Source organism: Pygoscelis adeliae, unplaced genomic scaffold (genome assembly GCF_000699105.1).
Source record: "Pygoscelis adeliae isolate BGI_AS28 unplaced genomic scaffold, ASM69910v1 Scaffold286, whole genome shotgun sequence".
Lineage (NCBI taxonomy): Eukaryota > Metazoa > Chordata > Aves > Sphenisciformes > Spheniscidae > Pygoscelis > Pygoscelis adeliae.
The window spans coordinates 8,926,624-8,933,462 of record NW_008825076.1 but is presented as its reverse complement, the minus strand read 5'-3'; positions in this window follow the sequence as shown (position 1 = coordinate 8,933,462).

Sequence of the window (6,839 nt, the reverse complement as noted above, 5' to 3'; positions counted from 1 at the left end):
TTTTTTCATGTAGTTGTTTGGGGGGGGGGGGGGGGGGGGTGCAGCTGAGGGCGCACGTTGCTCCTGGGCCGGGAGAGCGGGTTGAGGGGCCGGCCTGGCGCGCAGGCCTCGCCTCGTGTGGTGTGGGAGGGCGACTTCCATCCATTGCCCTCCAGAGAGAACTCTCCAAAGGCGAGGGCGTGCGGGATGGAAGGAGGACCTGGAGCCGCGCTGTGGAGGTCGGAGGCGTGTGCCGGGAGAGCGCCTCTATGCTATCCCTAATTTCTTTTTAATAAATAATCAGCTGTAGACGCTCCAGAGCAATGCTTTAGCATTTACGTATGAATCCCGCAGAGGCAATGTGCTGCTCGTTTTCGGTGCAAGCCCTAGTCTGGCCTTCATACTTAATAAGTAGGCGATTACCTTACTATCGGTGCACGGGAGATTAACAAGAGCCATTTTCATTACCGTTAATGGTAGCTACACACATAACCCCCTTGCATCAACGAGAAGATAATGGGCCCTTCAATGTGCATGTGTATGAAGGACAGAGGGAGGGGTACGAAATACAAAGCAAACTCGGCTTAAGTAATTTGCTCTTCCAGTTAAGGAGAAAGTGGTCTCTTCTGATAAGCACCATTATTTCCTGGTAAACATGAACTAATGGGCAATGAGGTTCCCATTATACAGACGCTGTATTATAGGATCTAATGAGAATATTAATCCTAGTTTTTCCGTATAATTGGTAGATGGTCCAGGGATTGGTGTCGGTGCTGGTTCTGCAGCGGGTCTGGAAGGGCGCGGGTTGCACATTCAATTCTTGTGCTCGCAGCCTCAGGGGAGCAGTGTTGGGCAACAGTTTTCATCCGTTGTGGTGCAGGGCTAGGAGACTGATGCTTCCCGTGGTCTTAATTTACCAAACATGCATGTTCACACTCGGGGCAGCAAACTCTTGCAGTGCCAGCTTTGTCTTTCTGGGATCAGAACTGCTATCACCGAAGAAGCACAAAATACTGCTTCTGTTTTCACTATAGTAATAATATTGCAATTTGCCCTGAACCAGGAGTCATCTTTAACCCGTGACGTACAGGGAGCAGCAAAGACTTAACCTACATGAGTGCAGGCTGCAGGATGGGACTATCTGGTTTTCAGTAGGAATGAAGGGAAGCCACAAACATTTTCCTTTCTTAGCGGGCAAATAAATGCATGCCATTCCCTGGCAAGTCCAGTTTGCTCCGTTCCCGGAATTTGGGATGGGTGCATAGCTCTCTTCCCATCTCTGCAATGTGTGACAAATAGCTATTCGACGATAATAGATAATGCCGACAAGAAACATTTACAAAGGCATCAGGCATTGTATTGCCTGCTTCTTCCCTTTCTCTAGATATGAATTGATTCTAGCTTGAAACTAAACTACAAATATTTTTAGCACAATTGCCATTGTTATAATTGTTATGCCTACTGTCGAGCACATATGAAATGTGATGATAAGGAACAAATTACAGGATAAAGTAATAAAATACAAGGCAGGCACAGTCTCTTTGAGCTGTTTTCCATGTTGACATTTTTCAGATAGAAATAATTTCACTTGGCTATGAAAGCATAATACTCAAACATGTAAAAGGTAGTCCGATTTGAGAGCACAGAAAACAACTAGAGCCCAGTTCCGCAAAGATTTCATGAATATGTGCGTCATAATTGCAGTGAAGAAGACTAATAGCAAGTGAAGGCTTATTAAGGTAACGTACCTAGTGTGCGATTTTGCTTGTAAGTTAATGATTTTGAAACTTCTTAGGTAAAAAAAAAAGTCTCTGGAACAGGACTTAAACCAAAGAGCATTCATTTCCACTTTTTCCTCTTTTACAGATTTCCCAAACCTTTTCTAATCTATTAATAAGACTTGATTTTGGCTATTAAATATTTCAGTCCCTGATATAAATAAACTGACGTTACCACTCAGTTTATATTGTACAAAAATACCTGAAAAATTCTCTTCTAGCGTAGCTGACAGCACGAGCTTCAAATATTACAGGAAAAAGAGAAACAACAAAACCCTATTTTGACTTGTTTATTAACACCTGTGTGGACTGAATACCATACTCGGTACTAGCAGCACTTGTCACGGACTAAGAAGCTGTGGAGTTTTATTGCCTTTTTCCCTCCCAACACACCTGAGATTAGCCACTATATCAGAGTAATGTGCAGGATGTCACAATGCTTAAATTGAGGGGGAACAAAAAGAAACGTAGATACCCCTGTTAGATAAATCTATTTAATAAATCTGTAGAGCGAGGAGAAAGGAATAGACCTGTTCGCGTGATAAATGTCACCATTCAAGTTCTGCGTTGTCATTACTTGTGACTTATGTAACTGTAACTGTGTGAGTAATAATAAACCCCCGAACTCAGCCCTTTTAGCGCCGTGAGTAGTCTCGTTAATTAATGGGAATGTGATCACACCCTTTTCTCGGAGGGTTTTTTGGTACTTCTGTGTGTTGCATGCTCTGATAGCACCCTCTGAACGGCAAGCAGGTTGTCACCCGAGCCACCAAAGACTCGATCTCATTTTTAACTTTACAGGCTTGAGAACTCAGAGTGACTTTTGGGGGTGTCTTATTTTTGTAAATCTTGACAGAAGCCCATTCCTACTAACATTGTGTCACCTAACAAAAAAGTAATGTGTGAAGTATTTTCTGCCATGGGATGAACCATCAGCCCAGTTGTTATTACATGTTTATTTTTATTATTATTTATTACACTGAATAAATAAGATTTATTTATTATTAATCATAGCATTCAGGGCTATTGATATTCACTGCATTTGGCAGCCACGGCATAACAACCTTACCCAGCTACAATGATTATTGCCATTAGATTATAGAAATGCCACAGGCACTTAATAAAATAATCACTTCCCTCTCATTGTACAAGGGAACATTACTTTGTCCTTCCTTTTCAGCTGAGAAACCCACGTTTAAGGGCTTTTCTGATACATTTCCTCAGTTAACTTGACACTGGCAAAATCTGTAACTACATCTCATTGCCAGTACAGCCCTACTGGTGGTCAGGCAAGAGAAGCTAGAGTTTAGGCAGGAGTTTAGTCCTACAGCTAAAACAAGGAGTCCTGCCTACACTATGGATCACACACACCGCAGCCCCCGCCGCCGAATTTCATGGCCAGCTTTTCAAAGCACAGACAAGATCAGGAGAGTAATCAACCCCCATCCTTCCACTGCATATTTATAGGAAATTCTCTTCTGATTTGAGCGCACCGTGCCCACTCCTCCGTGCAGCTGGGAGTGCATTTTAATGTGTGCATTTCTACTATCAATCAGGTTACTAAGACATCCTTTCATTATGTTTCTCCACTTCATAGCTAGAGCTGAAGAAAAGCTTAAGCAGCTACTTGTATTTAGAGACCCCCATCAGACCTTCTGCCTATACGCATTTTTTTTCATTTCAGGAATGAGACAAAATTTGGGAAGTCTTCATATGAGACAGCAGGAAGCCTTACCTCTGATACTAAAACAGCAAACAGAAAAGCAAAAGCTTTTATTTAACAAGCAGCTATTACTACACGCAGCTATAATTTTGTGTTAAGGTCACACACGTGTGTGTCACATCACAGTTTGTATCATTGTCAATCAAAGCTACCAAAGTGGCCATCTAGCATGGTCCGGACAGGATGAAAAAGCCTGGAAGTGCTGCTAGCTGCCTGTATCTACTCTGTGGATATTCAGAATGAACTTTGGGAGGCTGGTTCGAGTGGCTTATTTCCAAGGCAATTAATTCTTTCTAAAGTAAATGTGTGTAAAAAAATGCTCCTTCAGCCTGGTGCCGCCTGACACTGCTGACTTCTTAATACGTATTAGCTCTCACTGGCTGGGATTGGAAAGAATATCACTGAAAACATGGCAGAGAAGTAGCCCTGTTTTGTGTATGCATGTGTTTGAATAGCTTCTGACTGCACCTTTCGTACCTACCTCAGGGCAGTACTCATACACCGGCGCCCGACACTGTACACTCATGCACGCACTGCTGTAGATGTCCTTCAAAAGACACCCTAAAAGAAACTCGTTACTGATTTCTTCTCCATCGCATCACATGAGACTTGTTAAATTGGCTTGGGGAAGTTCACAATCATTTGAGAGGAAAAAATGATTCCTAAGCAAATGGAGAAGCAGCTTGTCTAAACGAGAGTGCCCTAAGCCGCTGCCCAAAATTGGAGACTGCTCTCACCCTTTAGGCTCTTTTGTTGTCATATCATTTGAGAAATGCAACTGTTGCACGGAAACCTTGAATAATCACTTGGTATCAATACCCAGGAACCTTGGCAGCTGCATTGAATTACTTCTTGGTCACACTGCCTAGTGAAATTGCAGCTGGAAATGTGGCTGCAATCATGCCAGCTACTCAGATTGCATGGGCTGAGATGCTGGGATGTCAGCTGTGACAGCTTGCTTTTCCTGCGTGAATTAACCCTTCGGGCACTCCCTCCTCTCCACTCGAGGCCGCGTCTACGAAAGTACCTGTGCCGTTTACCCGGGAATGCTGACATGCAATCCCCAGAGCTGCCATGACCCTAGTTTGAGCAGCTCTTCCCAAAGTAGTTCAGCAGTTGTTTCACGTTCTCGGTCTCCAGGTTGTAAATAAGACATACTGGGAATGTCAGTGAAGGAGGGAGGCTCTTCAGTGCTGCTGCTCAGGTGAGGCGATGGTCCGTAGCACAAGGACCCCCCTCAGACTAACAAAAATGCTGGCAGGTCCCAGGGTGTTTCTGTCTCTATGTTTTTCCTTTATAGTAATGGAGAAGTAGAAAGAGTTATCTGAAAGGCTGCTTGTGGGATGTTATGGCAGAATTGTCAAGGCATCTTATTAAAGCTGTAAAAGTGTGAATTTGAACCTTGACTCCGCTGTAGCAGTAAATGGGTGCCTATGCGTTTGATCCAGGGGAGGAACGACACCGGTCGTGTTTCCCTTCTACAAGCCCGTGATCATACAAACAAGGTAGCTGCATCAGCTAGGTGTGGACAAATTGTTCACCTTGCTATTATTCTGACATACCGGAGAGCTTAGTGAACCTGCCTTCCACCTCTGCCATCCTCCACTTGCTCATCAAAGAGGGATGAGAATTTGTTGTGCAGCTCAGCAAGTTAATATTAGGGAATTACAAATGCAGAATGTAGATGACGGTGGTGTAGACATGCCGAAAAGCCTGATTAGGAGCTGCCTCCCCCCCAGCATCCAAGACTTCACAGGGATCAGAGAGAAAATGACAGATTTCACACACCAGTTCTGATAAATTTTACAGATTGCCCTGGGCTGCTGGGGAACCATTTCAAAGCACAGAAGTCATTGAGATTGTTTCCTTTCTTGTGTAGTGATGAGAACAATTTTTAAAACATTGTGCTTTGCTCTCACAGGACTGTTTTTGTCTGCGATGTGTTCACCAGGCTGCAAAAGGAGGGGAAGAGCAGAGTGTGGTTCCTTTGGACGTCGCCTGCTGAGGGTGTACCACTACGGTGCTGCTCAGTTTGGGCTTCTGCCTCTCTGGTCCCTCTGGAGAGAAGAAGGACATGTCTGTGCTATTGCCACCTCTCTTAGGTCTTCTACTTTGATAGTCTTGGCTTCAGTCCCAGAGCAGCTGAGCTCTGTAACGACTCTCTATTTATTACCCCAGGGTAATGGGAGGTTTAAAAAATTACAAGTTTAAAATTAGAAATTCAAAAGTCCTTGCCCTTTTTTCATGATCTTTCTCTCTTTCTAGCTGGTTCAGTAATCCTTTTCTATGTAAAAAGTCTTCCATAAGACACATGGGAATATCACAGAGTCCAGTTCTTATAGTCGGACCCAGCTGCTCAAGGTGAGCAGTGGCAACCTCTGGTCACCAGCAGTGGGGTCCTGTCACTGCATCCAACATTACTCTTTTGAGGAGACAGGGCAGAGGCTAGTGCCCTTTCCTCCTCCCACCCAGGAAGATGATTTATCCTAATCCATTTGTACCCATATACATGTTAAGCATCCACAGCGTCTGGAAGCTTCACAGCTCATCCAGCTCTTACGTGAAGACTTTCCAATTGATCATTTTGAATGTGTCCCCTGCGAAATATTGCTGTGCACGGTGGAAAGCTGCCATCAGTCAGACGACTGGCAGCAGGTTTTACTTCTAATTTGTGATAGAGAAATATGATGTGACATGCCACCTTGGGAAGGCTGCCGTCTGCCCTGAAGGAGGGGAGCAGGCTGGCTGATTAGCTCGTAAGGCCATAAAGCACTGGGACAGGCACGTTTTGCCTTTTGGATGTGGCATTGATAAGGTTGGAGTACTCTGACACCACTGCGTTTGATGAGACATCTGTAAAGGCACTGTGACCCAGATGAGGTTATTAAAATGGAGAGGCGGTGAATGTAAATGAACTGAGCGGAATAATGCACGCCACGTGTACCGTGGGGTGTAAGACCATCTATAGCTTTCAGCAGCTGTGACAATTACAGGGTTTGGGCTGTGAAGAGACGTGTCCCCAGCTAATACTTTTAGCCTCTATTGCTCATCTTGATCTGTCAGAGCGAGGAGGCTGCGGTTATGAGAGATAACAAGCTGTGGTAAGATACTGCTGCTTTGTTTCAAGCTTGCTAACTTTGCTTCTTGAGTTCTTCTGAAGTAAACCTGTGACTTCTTGAAGTAATTTGGATGTAATCAGCCAGGAACAAGTGATAACAAGGTCCCATTGTTGCAGGTTAATCTCCCTTAGCAGTGCAGCTGGATCCAAGCAACCCCCTCAGCACAACAAATTTGGATGGGAAGAGGTTCCCAATTCAAGCACTGGCTAAGAACAGGGACATTAGGTCTCTGGAGCATCA